Genomic DNA, 14,520 nt, shown 5'->3' with positions numbered 1-14,520 from the left:
GCCAAATATTCTCCATGGAAATGAGATGTGCTAATGCTTATACAACTGAACACCAATTAACATTGCCCTACCATTAATGGTTCCCCTTGAACTGACCTAATCACAAACTAATACATGTTAACTTAGCAAAATTTTCAAAGTCTATAGACCATGACTAAGGAGGCGGAGCCAAGTAATCTCCATGGAAATGAGATATGCCAATGCTTATACAACTGCATACCAAATATCATTGACCTACCACTAGTGGTTCCCCATAAATTGACCTAATCACAAACTAATACATGTAAACTATGAAAAGTTTCAAAGTCAATAGACCTTGACTGAGGGAGTGGGACCAAATAATCTCCATGGTAATGAGATGTGCCAATGCTAATACAAATGCATACCAAATATAATTGACTTACCACTAGTGGTTCACCATGAACTAAACCTAATCACAAGCTAATACATTGTTGATGCCGCCGCCAATGGCGGAAACAACATACCTATGTCTCGCTTTTTGACTCCGTCAAGGCGAGACAAAAATTCAGATAGACGCCAAGTGATGGAGATGTAAATCATGTGTGTCATACCCACGACCACAGAAACCTCTTCCCCCTTCATTTGTCATCCAGACTCAAATACAATATAAGATTCGTTTTCTTAAATAAATTTTATTTTCCAATTTATTTATATTATTATCATGCATCATGATACAAAATACCCAAATGAAACCAGAAACAATCTGTTTCATCAGGTGTATATAAATGTCAAAGAAATTATAAAAAAATGTGCTTTAGGCCACTGCTGTACATTATCTTCACAATTGAAAGGAGGAAAAGGATCTGCATCATTGGTTAGGGATCATTATAAAAATATTACAATTTTACAATATAACTGACATTACTGAGGATTCTTTCTTATTTCCTCAGGATACCAGTGACCTTTTTTTTTTTTAGCCTGATACATAAACTTGAGGCTTTCCATTACTTAATACCAATTTTGTAAAAAAATTATAGTTTCCATAAAATATATAAATCCTCAGTGTGTCTCATAGTGCTAAAAAGGCAGTTCAAAAATATAACAATTTATATACAAAGGAAAACTATGGTAAAAACTACAATAAAATAAAAAGGTTTAAAAATACATGAACCAAATTCATGTTTGAGGTGTACTCAACTTGGTAATTAAAATAACTAAATATTTTGATCAGTGCAAAATTTATTAGATTACCAAGGAAATAGTTAACTGCATTTAATTCCTCATTTTTAACCCCAAGCTGTTTAATATTAGAAAAAGTTTCTTTTCTTAGCAAAGTTAATTTTGTACATTTTCCTAGGAAGGGGACAACTAGTACCAAGCTATTATTTCCAAAGTCTGATTTATCTATTAGGAAAATTGCTATTGCAAGCAAGGGTACCATCTGTTTTCTCATCTATCTACAACTTTAACCCACAATTAAAGGATCAAATGGACTTTTTTTTAACTTTCAAATGATCTTCAGTATCTGTCGACATTGTGTACATTTTTTCAATTTTTAAGATTCTCCAATTGAAGAATAGATTTTCCCATGTATTACATATCTTATTAACCAGAAGGATAGGATGGTTCAGCTGATATAAACATAGATTTAGCTAGAGCAGCAGCTCTTTTCACAAAAAATCTTTAAGAGTAAAAATACTTGTAAGTCCTGCACATTTCAGTATAACTTACGATCAATTTTAATTGTAAGATTTTTTGTGAAGAGTCGACTCTTTATCCTTTAAGATAGGGTTAAAAACATAAAAATATCAGATCTCATTATGCTATGAAATAAATATTTTCTATGGCATGTAGAAACAAAATCTGTAAATTTTCCCCAAAAATTATATTAAGGCTTGGTATAACAAGATTTGACAATAAAAACACATAAAATCATATAAAAACCACTAAAACAATATAAAACCAGATAAAACACAAATCTTGTTACAACAAACCCATATAAAGTTTATTTAAAAGATATTGATAATATATTAAAGTCTTCAAGCCGAATTTATTCTAATTTCTTGTTTACGTTATGAAATTTTTGTCATAATGAGATCTAACTATTAAAAAATCAAATTTAAAAACAGATTAAAACACAATATTCAAAACCAAACTATCTTCATATGATGAAATTTTGGTACGAGAAGCTTCCTTCCCAAGTTATCCAAAATATTTAGGAGGTCCATTCATTTCAATTGGGAACCCCAAAATTTCATTATAATAAAATAAAATACACACTGCCATTAGTTACAGAAGATAATCTGAGAGTTTCAATGAAAACCTTCCAATAGTATGTAAACTCTGGATAAGAGATGATGATGGACAAACAGACAGACAAATCTTTTAACAGCCCATTTCATGCTCACCTAAGTTCAGAAGGTCATCGGATTTGATCCTTAATTGGGTCGAACCAAAGAACTGAAAATTGGTATTTGATACTCCTCTGCTAAGCATGCAACATTGAAGCAAAGACTGGTCAGCTCCGAGTCAGAATAATGTTCCGGGTAGTGTTGCAGGTCTTCCTGTGGACTGTTACCTTGTGAACTAGCACATTAAAAAATCTATCTCAGTGTGTCAGTGTAGTACAAAGCAGAGTATATTTCATATCATATTATCATGTTCTCATCCTAAAATGAATTTAATTTGCCACTTGACATTAAACAGTCATTTTTCCATCAAAATAAAAGAAATACTTATTTTACAGGTTCCTGATTAATCTTGGATGGGTAAATAGTTCTTAAGAAGTTGAGTACAATCCTCAAATAAACAAATCTTTAAAAAATCCTCAAAATATAAATAATGGTGAATAAGAAAAAACATAAAAAAACAATCACATAGAAATAAAAAAATATAAACTGTAAACACTAATTATTTTCCTTTGAGTGGCCTCAGATGCTGAATAATGCATTTATAATACATAAACAAAACCCATAAATAAATCTGACAGCCATTAATGTGTATGAATGTACAGAAAATGGAGTCAAACCCAACCAAACCAAACCAAACATTTGTATTTGCAGTCGTTAAGTTCATATTGCACAGAAAAAACTCTACTCAAATTGTTTAACATGGATTTTTTTACATTCCCTTTAGTGTTTGGCCATCACAGTTCTACTTTATTGGTTTCTCACAGGCAAAATTCATTTCACAAAGCACTTGTAACATATATAACTTAAAAAATATATGTAAACTTATCTAAGTCATATGGGTACTTTGTGAAACCATATGGCATACCTTTGGAACCCCTCAAAGAACAATAATTTCACAGTTTTATTTTTCATCAATCACAATACAACAATTGAATGCAAGTAAAAATAACGGAAAAAAATATTTATAGTTTGGACAACTCAATACAGCAATAAAAACAAAATTTGTTAACATTTCAATCTTCTGCTTTTACAATACTACTGTCTATGGATTGTACTAAAAAAAGATAGTAACAGTTCATCCAATGGTTTGTATGATTATTGTCCGAGGATTTTACCATACAAGGCAGCAACAGTAACACTTTCAACTGTAAAAGAAATTAAGTAAAATTTCAATTGTTATAACTATTCTCAATATTAAAATGATCTTAAGAGTGTATAAAAAAATTTGTAGCAATTTTTCATAAAATAAACAGATATTAGTGCATGTAAAAATTCTTTGTTCACTACTAATACAATCATTTATTACTCCAAAATATATGGTACTAAGGATGTTTATTCCTTCGTTTCAAAATAACAAGTTTCTTAAAAGACTGTTATAAATTGAAAGTATATAAATAACAAACCTTATTTGGTGGTTGTATTTTTGACACTCCAAAATTTGTTTTCTCTATGATAAAATGTAGGAATAAATTCTTTTGAAATTTGTAATGAACATGTTAGACTGAATGAAAGGCAGTTATCATACATCTTTATTATGACAGCACTAGTGTTTTATCATAACAATAAAATGTTACTAGTGTTTTATCATAACAATAAAATGTTAGGTTATCTCCCCTTCAAATTCCTTATTCATGACCTTCTGATAGGTACAACATTTATCAAATGACAAGTGACAAAAATATCATTGAAATGTACTGATTAGCTTCAAAAGTAAAGGAAAAAACATTTTATATTAAAACATATTCAGGATTGCTATATAAGTATTTAGGGGCATTCGCCATAAGATAACATAAACAAATTTAAATTGAAATTTGATCAAATTCTCACCTTAAAACTGCTCCAATTACTACCCCAGCAAGTAACCTTACGGAAACTTTGTGATGCTAATCTGGAATACAAAGTTGGTCAGTTATTTTAAACTTTTCCAAAAAAAACTTTTTATCATCGTAATTTAAAATAGTACTAGGATAACAAACAACAAAAATTCATTGAAAAAATATTTGGTTTCCGAATCATAAATTCATGGTTTAAAATTTGCAATAGAAAAATAGACTTTTATAGCAGACTATATGGTATGGGTTTTTTTCATTATTGAAGACCGTACGGTTGCCTATAATTGCTTACATGCACTTCATATGAACCTTGGTGGATACGTTATCTCATTGGCAATCATACCACATCTCCTTATTTTTATATTGTATATCATCATATTGTATAAATCATTTTCTGATACTTTAACCTTTATAAAATTGATGCCAATTAATATAAAATTATTCAAAAAAAGTTGAATACCTACCAACATGTTAACAATATCAGATATCCAAGTCTTACTCCCAACACCATGAAAACATTGTCATTATAACAACCTAAAATAAAAAAATAAAATATACTTGTTTTACAGATCTATCTACAATCTAAGAAGACTTTAAACAAGAGTGCACACGCTGAAATGTCTCCCTTTCTTTGCTGACCATTGATTCTAAATATAAAGCTTTACTACAAGTATCACACCAACTTAACATGATCCAAGAAAATGAGGTCAAGGTCAGATAAACCAGATGGTTGACCTATTGCTTATAGTTTCTAAGAAACAGACTTAACCAGGAAAACTTAACATTGACCAATGAACCATGAAAATGAGGTCAAGGTCAGATGATACCTGCCAGACAGACATATACACCTTACAATCCTTCCATACAACAAATATAGTTGACCTATTCACAGCTTATAGTTTAAGAAAAACAGACCAAAACACAAAAACTTAACATTGAGCAATGAACCGTGAAAATGAGGTCAAGGTCAAATAAAACCTGCAAGACTGACATGTACATCATAAAATATTTCCATACACCAAATATAGTTGACCTATTGCATATAGTATTAGAAAAAAAGACCAACACAAAAACTTAACTTTGACCACTGAACCATGAAAATGAGGTCAAGATCAGATGACACCTGCCACTCACTCACTGTTGGACATGTACACCTTACAATCATTCCATACAGCAAATATAGTAGACCTATTGCTTATAGTATCTGATATATGGACTTGACCACGAAAACTTAACCTTGTTCACTGATCCATGAAATGAGGTCAAGGTCAGATGAAAACTGACAGGCATGAGGACCTTGCAAGGTACGCACATACTAAATATAGTTATCCTATTACTCATTATAAGAAAGAAATTAACATTACAAAAAATCTTTTTTTTTCAAGTATTCACTGAACCATGAAAATGAGGTCAAGGACAATGTACATATGACAGACGGAAACTTCAGAACATAAGCCATCTATATACAAAGTATGAAGCATTCAGGTCTTCCACCTTCTAAAATATAGAGCTTTTAAGAAGTTAGCTAACGCCGCCACCGCCGGATCACTATCCCTATGTCGAGCTTTCTGCGACAAAAATCATGCTATATTTTATTTCTAAAAAATTGTTGTATAATATCATATTCACATATTCAATATGAAAACTCAGTTTAACTAAATACCAAATGTAGAAAGCTAACAAATACAATGTACATGTTAATTATATATCCCTGATTATGGTTATGTGAAAAATAAAAATATGTTATGAAAGAGAGGCGAAAGATACCAAAGGGACATTCAAACTCATAAGTTGAAAATAAACTGATAACGCAATGGCTAAAAAAGAAAAAGACAAACAGACAAACAGACAAACAACAGTATACAAAATACAAGAAAGACTGAGAAACAAGAACCCCACCAAAAACTGAGGGTCTGGATGGGGTGTCCTTAATTTCTGTATTCTTTAAGGCATTTATCTTTTTTATTCTGTAAGATTCTCATAAAAATTATTGTTCTATTAAATTTGCATGTAATTTGGTGATTTCTTTATTCAGTACATAGTTCATTTCTGTAATCCATATTGTATTTTTCTCTATTCATTATTTATTTTGGCCATTTTTCTCTATTCTGTAAACCCCATCTAGACACTTGTTACGTAGTAATGTAGATATTCTCAAAATCAAACACTGATAAACCTTCAGAAAAAATTAATTCTAAAAGCTGATAATATATAATTAACATACACTTTGTGGAATATTTAAACTTACCTTATTATTTTCTTGGTAATGCCTCAGACTTATTGAAGATTTAATTGACCATCTTCCTTAGAGCTACTCTCCTGGCTGCCAAGGTGGCTCTCCTCATCATCTTCATATCTTTTTTTAGAAATACAGTTATATACATAACAAATATCAGATGCATTTTCGATTAATCCCCCTTTTTGAAAATTTCAATAAATCAATCTTAGTGATCCATGATTTCTCCCACCCTGCATATCTATTATCTAGAGCTCTGCTTACATTTTTTTTAATTACAGAGCTCTAAATAATAGTCAATATTATCTAGTATACACCTGATATTAAAAAAAATTATACAAATGTGAATATCCAAGTAAATAAAAAGCTAACAGTGAGGAAATTTCAAGTATGTGGAGTTTAACAGGGGTATAATAAATTACCTCCCTTTGACCTAAATATCACCCTGTTAGGACTCAACATCCTTGCTATATTTAACAAAAAAAACAAATATAGTATAATCAAAATAATTAAAAATTAATTTAATAACAAAAATCCAACACAATTCAATGACATATTTAGTATTAACGGGGACATGGTGGCAGAGTGGACTAAGTAGTTCAACATTGTATGACTATAAAAAGAGAAGATGTGGTATGATTGCCAATGAGACAACTCTCCACAAGAGACCAAATGACACAGAAATTAACAACTACCCTGTCAACACTGAGGTTGCCAGTTTGACCCCTAACATGGTAGGTGCGTTTACATCCAATTTTAATTGACTAGGGTTGCCAGTTTTCCTGTTAAAGGTCAGGCTTTCTCCAGGCACTCTGGCTTCCTCCACCAGTAAAAACTGACAACCAAGATGTAGTGAATCATGCTTAGTTACAAACTCACCTAAAAATAACAATAAGGTTGGAAAAAATATATATCTAACAAAAAATACATCTTTTTTTTTTTCTTTCTTTCTTTTCTTTTCTTTTTTTATTCTTTTTTTTCTTTTTTTAGATTCTCCATTCTAAACTACTGGAAGTATTTTGACTAGACACATACCATTATCAATATATATCTAAAGTAGGTCTTCAACTAAAATTGCAAAAATCGGCCCATTTCACTCTCATTTTCAAAGTACAAATTAAATCTAGTCAAAGGCAAAAAAAATAATGAATACGATCTGAACTATAAACTCATCATTACAAAACTACATACAAAAAAACCAGTTCAGTATCCATAAGCATGACAAAAAAAATGTCAAGACAATAATGGACATGAGTAGAGATTATATATTTACCCATGGGTTTAAATGAAAAAAGTAAGAGAAATTATGAAATTTCAAATATAAGTTAACCTACAACTTCCAATCCTGTTGAAAATGGAGAATCTTTACACATTTTTTTTTTCTTTTGTAAAAAATCATAAACATTTTCTAAAACATACACAAAAATTGTCTGAATTACATTCTTTGCTGTTATAGTTATATCACACAAACATTTTATGCAGCCACAGTATAAGTTACCTGAAAAAGAAATATGCATTCTTAAACATATCTGTCAAAAGTTATTTAAAAATTTTAACAATATTTAATGCTAAATAATAATTAACAAGACAATACAATTATGATGCATGTAATATTTCTTTTACTTTGTTATAAACCGAAGTGTTGCAAAATATTGAGCTACCAATCTTATTAGCCCAAAAAAGACAAGAGTGCACACGCTGAAATGTCTCGCCTTCTTTACTAATCATTGATATTATGTTGATAGTCCTAAATATAAAGCTTTATTACAACTGTCACATAAACTTAACATTAACCAAGTAAACTAAACATTGACCAATGAACCATGAAAATGAGGTCGAATCATATGAACCATGCTAGACAGGCATGTACAGCTAACAATTCTTCCATACAACAAATATAGTTGACCTATTGCTTATAGTTTAAGAAAAACAGACCAAAACACAAAAACTTAACACTGAGCAATGAACCTTGAAAATGAGGTCAAGGTCAAATAAAACCTGCGTGACTGACATATAGATCATAAAATATTTCCATACACCAAATATAGTTGAACTATTGCATATAGTATTAGAAAAAAAGACCAAAACTCAAAAACTTAACTTCGTCCACTGAACCATGAAAATGAGGTCAAGGTCAGATGACACCTGCCAGCTAGACATGTACACTTTACAATCATTCCATACACCAAATATAGTAGACCTATTGCATACAGTATAAGAAAAACAGACCAAAACACAAAAACTTAACTATAACCACTGAACCATGAAAATGAGGTCAAGGTCAGATGACACCTGCCAGTTGGACATGTACACCTTACAGTCCTTCCATACACCAAATATACTAGACCTATTGCTTATAGTATCCGAGATATGGACTTGACCACCAAAACTTAACCTTGTTCACTGATCCATGAAATGAGGGCATGAGGACCTTGCAAGGTATGCACATACCAAATATAGTTATTCTATTACTTATAATATAGAGAATTTAACATTACAAAAAATCTTAACTTTTTTTCAAGTAGTCACTGAACCATGAAAATGAGGTCAAGGACATTGGACATGTGACTGACAGAAACTTCGTAACATGAGACATCCATATACAAAGTATGAAGCATCCAGATCTTCCACCTTCTAAGATATAAAGCTTTTAAGAAGTTAGCTAACGCCGCCGCCTCCGCCGTAGCCGCCGCCAGATCACTATCCCTATGTCAAGCTTTCTGCGATAAAAGTCACAGGCTCGACAAAAAACCAGTTGTTAGTTGATGTCTAACAAATTTGTTTTTCATTTATTGTTTATCATATATCAGACAATTGGTTTTCTTTTTGAATTGTTTCACATTTTGTCATTTTGGGGCCTTTTATAACTTACCATTCAGTATAGGTTTAGCTCATAGTTGAAGGCCATATGATGGGTGACCTTTAGTTGTTTACATCCATGTCATGTGGTCTCTGGTTGATAAATGTCTCATTGACACGAATGCCCCCGCTCAAGCTTTGCAATTTTCCAAGTTAAAAAGGGCATTACTCTAGAACAGTTGACTCACTGCCCAAATTCGAACTGTCTTAAAGTTTTGGTTCTTAGCATTGTTTTTGAGATTAATAAAACTTGCAGGAGACAAACTCAAGTTACAGTGGAGAAACGAAAATTGGATGGAGTGAGACGGAAAGACGGACAGAAAGACAGGACGAATGATCAAGGGTAACACTTAATGCCCCCTTCACCTATGCAGGAGCATAAAAAAAGATTATCTAAATCATAAATTTTGACTTCCCTTACAGGTATATATCTTGATACCTGACCTGCCAGATTATATATACAATTATAACTAAAGAAAATATAAAAATGTAAGATCTAAATCGGCCCATAATAAAATTCTAGGCATAACATGCTCTTGGATGAATAGTTCATAAATCTATGTATTAGTTCTTACTTTGAAAGTCAGTTCCAAAGACCATTCCCAGCCTCAATCCTTACGGACAAGCTGTGATGCTAACCTGAAATATAAAATGCTAAGTTAATCAAACTAATTAAAAGGATCACTTTTGGTATACTGTTATGTAGAAAAGGTTGTTTAGAACATATGGATTACTGTCCTAAGTCAGGAGCCTGGTGTTTAGTGGTTGTCGTTTGTTGGTATGGTTCATAAGTGTTTCTAGTTTCTTGTTTTTTATATAGATTAGACCGTTGGTTTTCCTGTTTGAATTGCTTGACACCTCATTTTGGGGCCCTTTATAGCTTGCTGTTTGGCGTGAGCCAAGGCTCCGTGTTGAAGGCCGTACTTTGACCTATAATGGTTTACTTTTATACATTGTGACTTGGATGGAGAGTTGTCTCATTGGCACTCATACCACATCTTCTTATCTAGATAGACAGCAATCCAACAACCCAACAAACTTTTATGTTAACAATTCAGATCCTAAACTTTACTCATATAATGGTCCTGATAGAAGACTATGAGTAGACTTCTGAACAAACTCATCAACCTTGAAATCTAGATATAAATTTTCCAAATGGCCCGAGAAATCAGTTATTTCGTAGTGCATTTCTTTTAGACAATAAATGAAAATTAAAAAAACAACCTGCGCTTTCTCAATAATATTTTTAGTGTGGTGTACTACTTTTGGAACAAATTATATCAAAATTATAGAAAACTTCATCAGCTCTAACTCAAAATATGGACAATTTTATGTTAAGGGGTCTTGAATTCTTTTGACAGCTTCAGGTATACTAATTTTTAACCCTTTTCAGCTGGACCAAATCACTACTTTTCTTTAGAATTGAGGCATGACCCATTTTTTTTTAGTGTAATTTCATCCCCCTACTTGCTATTTAAGGCATAAAACATGAAGAAATAAATTTGGAAGGGGTATGAAAAAAATTGCAACTAATACACTCACAGTAGGGACTATATTTGTAGACAACAAAATCAAAGGACGATAACTGTGTTCCCGGATCAAATATCTTTTATAATACATTTGAGATTTTTTTTCAAAAACAGGATTAACCTACTTGTACTTACCTATGTATTAGCTGTATTAGACCAACAAGTCTTATTCCCACACCATGAAAACATGTCACAGAAAGAACCTAAATAGAAATTATAATTGACACATTATATATTTTATAAATCAATTCTCTGTTACCTGCAACATAAAATTAACTAAATATTATTCTGGTTTCTTATTGCATGTACAGAATAGTATAACATCAACACCAGTTTTTTTTTTAATTAAAGATGGAAAAACTAAAAATAAGTCAAAGGTTTATGATTTGAATTTCAACTGCACAAAAAATTATCTGCATATTTTACAGAGTTATCTCCCATTGAATGAACAAATCTTGCTGTTTTAAATTGTACTAGTCTCCCCTTGAAGTTGTATTTCTATCTCAGGATTTACTATTTATATATTTTAATACAAAATCTTATTCATGTACCTTGTATCTTAAAATATCAAATTGGTAAATTAATTCAGCAATGGTGTTATACATGCAGAAGATCAGAAGGGTGCTGTTTGTTGTCTAAATATGCACTTTTTTTGAAATATTTCTACAGAATGTATATAAGTTGTTTGGCTTTGGCAAACTTACCTTCTTAATTTCTTCGTAAAGCCTCAGACTTGGTTGAAGATTTAATTGACCTTCTTCTATGGAGCTGCTCTCCTGGCTGCCAAGGTGGCTCTCCTCGTTATCTTATTTTCAATCTATTTTATGTCCATTTGTTTTTAGAAAAATAAAGTTATATATATAAAAAAAATATCAGATGTACTTTCAACTAATAACCTTTTTGAAAAATTTCACCAAATCATTTTTAGTGACCCATGATTTCTCCCACCCTACATATCTATTATCTAGAGCTCTGCTTACATTTTTTTTTTAATTACAGAGCTCGAAATAATAGTCAATATTAGCTAGTATACATCTGATATTTAATACAAACTTGAATATCCAAGTAAATAAAAAGCAAACACTGAGGAAATTTCAAGTATGTGGAGTTAAACAGGGGTATAAAATAATTACCTCCCTTTTGACATAAATTTCACCCTGTTAGGACTCCTTGCTATATTTAACAAAAATACAAAAAATAGTACAAGTAAAATAAAAAAATAATTAATAACAAAAATTCAACACATTTCAATAAAATATTCATTACATTTTGTACTTTAATTTCCACCTAGGGGCCTTTGTGGCAGAGATCAAAAATCAATCCATCAATCTTTTTTCACCAAGATGTTCTTTAACTATGCTTCTTGTGAAATATTCTTAAAAACTTTGTTATGCTTAGTGAAATTCGGATAAAAAAGAACAAAAGTTATAAAAGATATATATCTAACAATTCAGGAAACCCAAAAAATACATTTTATTAAAATAACATTTTTTTTTTTTTTTTTTTTTTTTTAGATTCTCCATTCTTAATGTACTGGAAGTGTTTAGTCTATACACGGACGGCTATTGGTATATCTAAAGTAGATCAAGTAAAATTGGTCTGTTTCACTTCATTTTCAAAGTACGAATTAAATCTAGTCACAGGGGAAAAAAATTATGAATACAATCTGAACTATGAACTTATAATTACAAAATTACATACCAAAAACCAGCTCAGTATCCATAAGCATGACAAAAAAAATATCAAGACAACAATGGATATGAGTAGAGATACCAGAATATGGATTTTTCATGGAAAAAAGAAAAATTTTGAAATTTCAAATACAAGATAACCTTCAACTTCCATTCTTGTTGAAAATGGAGAATCTTCACACATTTTTTTTTTTTTTTGGTAAAAAATAATAAACATTTTCTCCAACATACACAAAAATTGTCTGAATTACATTCTTTGCTGTTACAGTTATATCACACATTCATTTTATGCAGCCAGTAAAAGTTACCTGAAAAAGAAATATGCATTCCTAAACATATCTGTCAAAACATGAAAATTGAGACAATATTTAATGCAAAATAATAATTAACTGGGCATTACAATTATGATGCATATAACATTTTTTATACTCTGATTTAAAGTGATTTGTTGACATACATTTTTTTCTAGCTTTAATTGTTTCACATTTTGTCATGTTGGGGATTTGTATAGTTAACTGTACATTACAGGTTTTGCTCATTGTTGAAGGCCATACAGTGACCTTAAATTGCTAACATCAACATCATTTTATCTCATTGGCAATCATACCACATCTCCATATTTTAATATATGGGAACAACTTTATATAAAAAAAAAAGAGATAAAATTTCCAATTTTTGACTTCCCTTATGCATCTTGATACCTCCTTCCAGATAATATATTCAATTATAACCAAAGAAAACAGTAAAATGTAAGATCTACATCTGTGTGTTATAGAATTTTAGATAATTAACATGCTCTTGGATGAATAGTTCATAAATCTTTGTACTGGTTCTCACCATAAAAGTCATCTCTAATGGCCATTTCCAGCTTCAATCCAAACAAACAAGCTGTGATGCTAATCTGAATTATAAAATGCTTAGTCCTTAAAAATTGTTTAAAAGGATCATTGTGTGTATACTGTATGTAAATTAAATAGAAATGGTCTATAAATATGTAACAGATGTTGAAAACATATGGATTAGACAGCAATCCTGCAAACCAACAAATTTGCACGTAATTACATCAGATCCTCATATTTTCTCATATAATGGTACTGATAATAGAAAGAGTAGATTTATCACTAAACAATTATTAACCTTCAGGCCTAGAGCACATACTATTTCCAAATACTTTTTCCAATACTTTTTTTTTCTTAAAAACAGCAGTACCATACTGGTACCTACCTTCATATTAGCTGTAATAGACCAACAAGTCTTATTCCCACATCATGAAAACATGTCACAGAAGAACCTAAAAAGAATTAAAAATAGACACATTACATATTTTACAAATCCAATTCCCTGTCAACCTAAAATTTACTAAATATGTTCTGATTTCTTATTACATGTACACAATAGTATAACAGTAATACCAGTTTGTAAAATAAACTGTTGACACAGCAATATGTCTGGCCTGTCAGCAGAAAATTTAAAAAAAGACAATCTGATGGACAGCAACATTGCTAATTAATTCAGTCGCATGACCAAGGGGCAGGGCCACCAAATAGTTTTCAAACTAATTTGTACTGATAATAATGCAACTTTATAAAAAATATCAATGATCTATCACAAGTAGTTCCTATCAAACTGACTTAAGCAGTAAACTTAATAATTGTTGATGCCTCTGCTGTTTCTATCAGAAAAGCAACACCCATGACTTTCATCGGAAGAAAAAAAATTACCGGTAATATAAAAGATGGAAAAAAAAAAAAAAGTCAAAGGGTTTTGTTTGGAATTTAACTGCAAAAAATCATGTGCATATCTTAGAGTTATCTCCCATTGAATGAACAAATCTTTGTTAATTGTATTTGTCTCCCCTTGAAGTTTTATTCCTATCTCAGAATTTACTATAGATATTTTGATAGAAAATTTTGGTCATTTATCTGGTATCTTAAAATATTAAACTGGTAAATTAATTCACCAATGGTGTTTTGCATGCAGAAGAAGGGTGCTGTCTGTTGT

The 14,520-nt window shown here is 30.8% G+C and overlaps 1 long non-coding RNA gene across 1 annotated transcript; it reads right to left on the bottom strand.

The window, feature by feature from the left end:
• Positions 1–4,211: 4,211 nt before the first annotated feature.
• On the bottom strand, positions 4,212–11,033 carry LOC127708793 (uncharacterized). The gene is made up of 5 exons (XR_007985388.1): positions 10,964–11,033; positions 9,875–9,938; positions 6,453–6,560; positions 4,669–4,738; positions 4,212–4,260 (listed from the first exon to the last, which is right to left on the bottom strand). It is a non-coding gene; the product is annotated as an uncharacterized LOC127708793 (long non-coding RNA).
• Between the last annotated feature and the right edge of the window lie 3,487 nt (positions 11,034–14,520).

The sequence above is a fragment of the Mytilus californianus genome, unplaced genomic scaffold (genome assembly GCF_021869535.1).
Source record: "Mytilus californianus isolate M0D057914Y unplaced genomic scaffold, xbMytCali1.0.p SCAF_7, whole genome shotgun sequence".
In the NCBI taxonomy this organism is placed as follows: Eukaryota; Metazoa; Mollusca; class Bivalvia; order Mytilida; family Mytilidae; genus Mytilus; species Mytilus californianus.
This window is presented reverse-complemented; position numbering and strand designations above follow the sequence as displayed.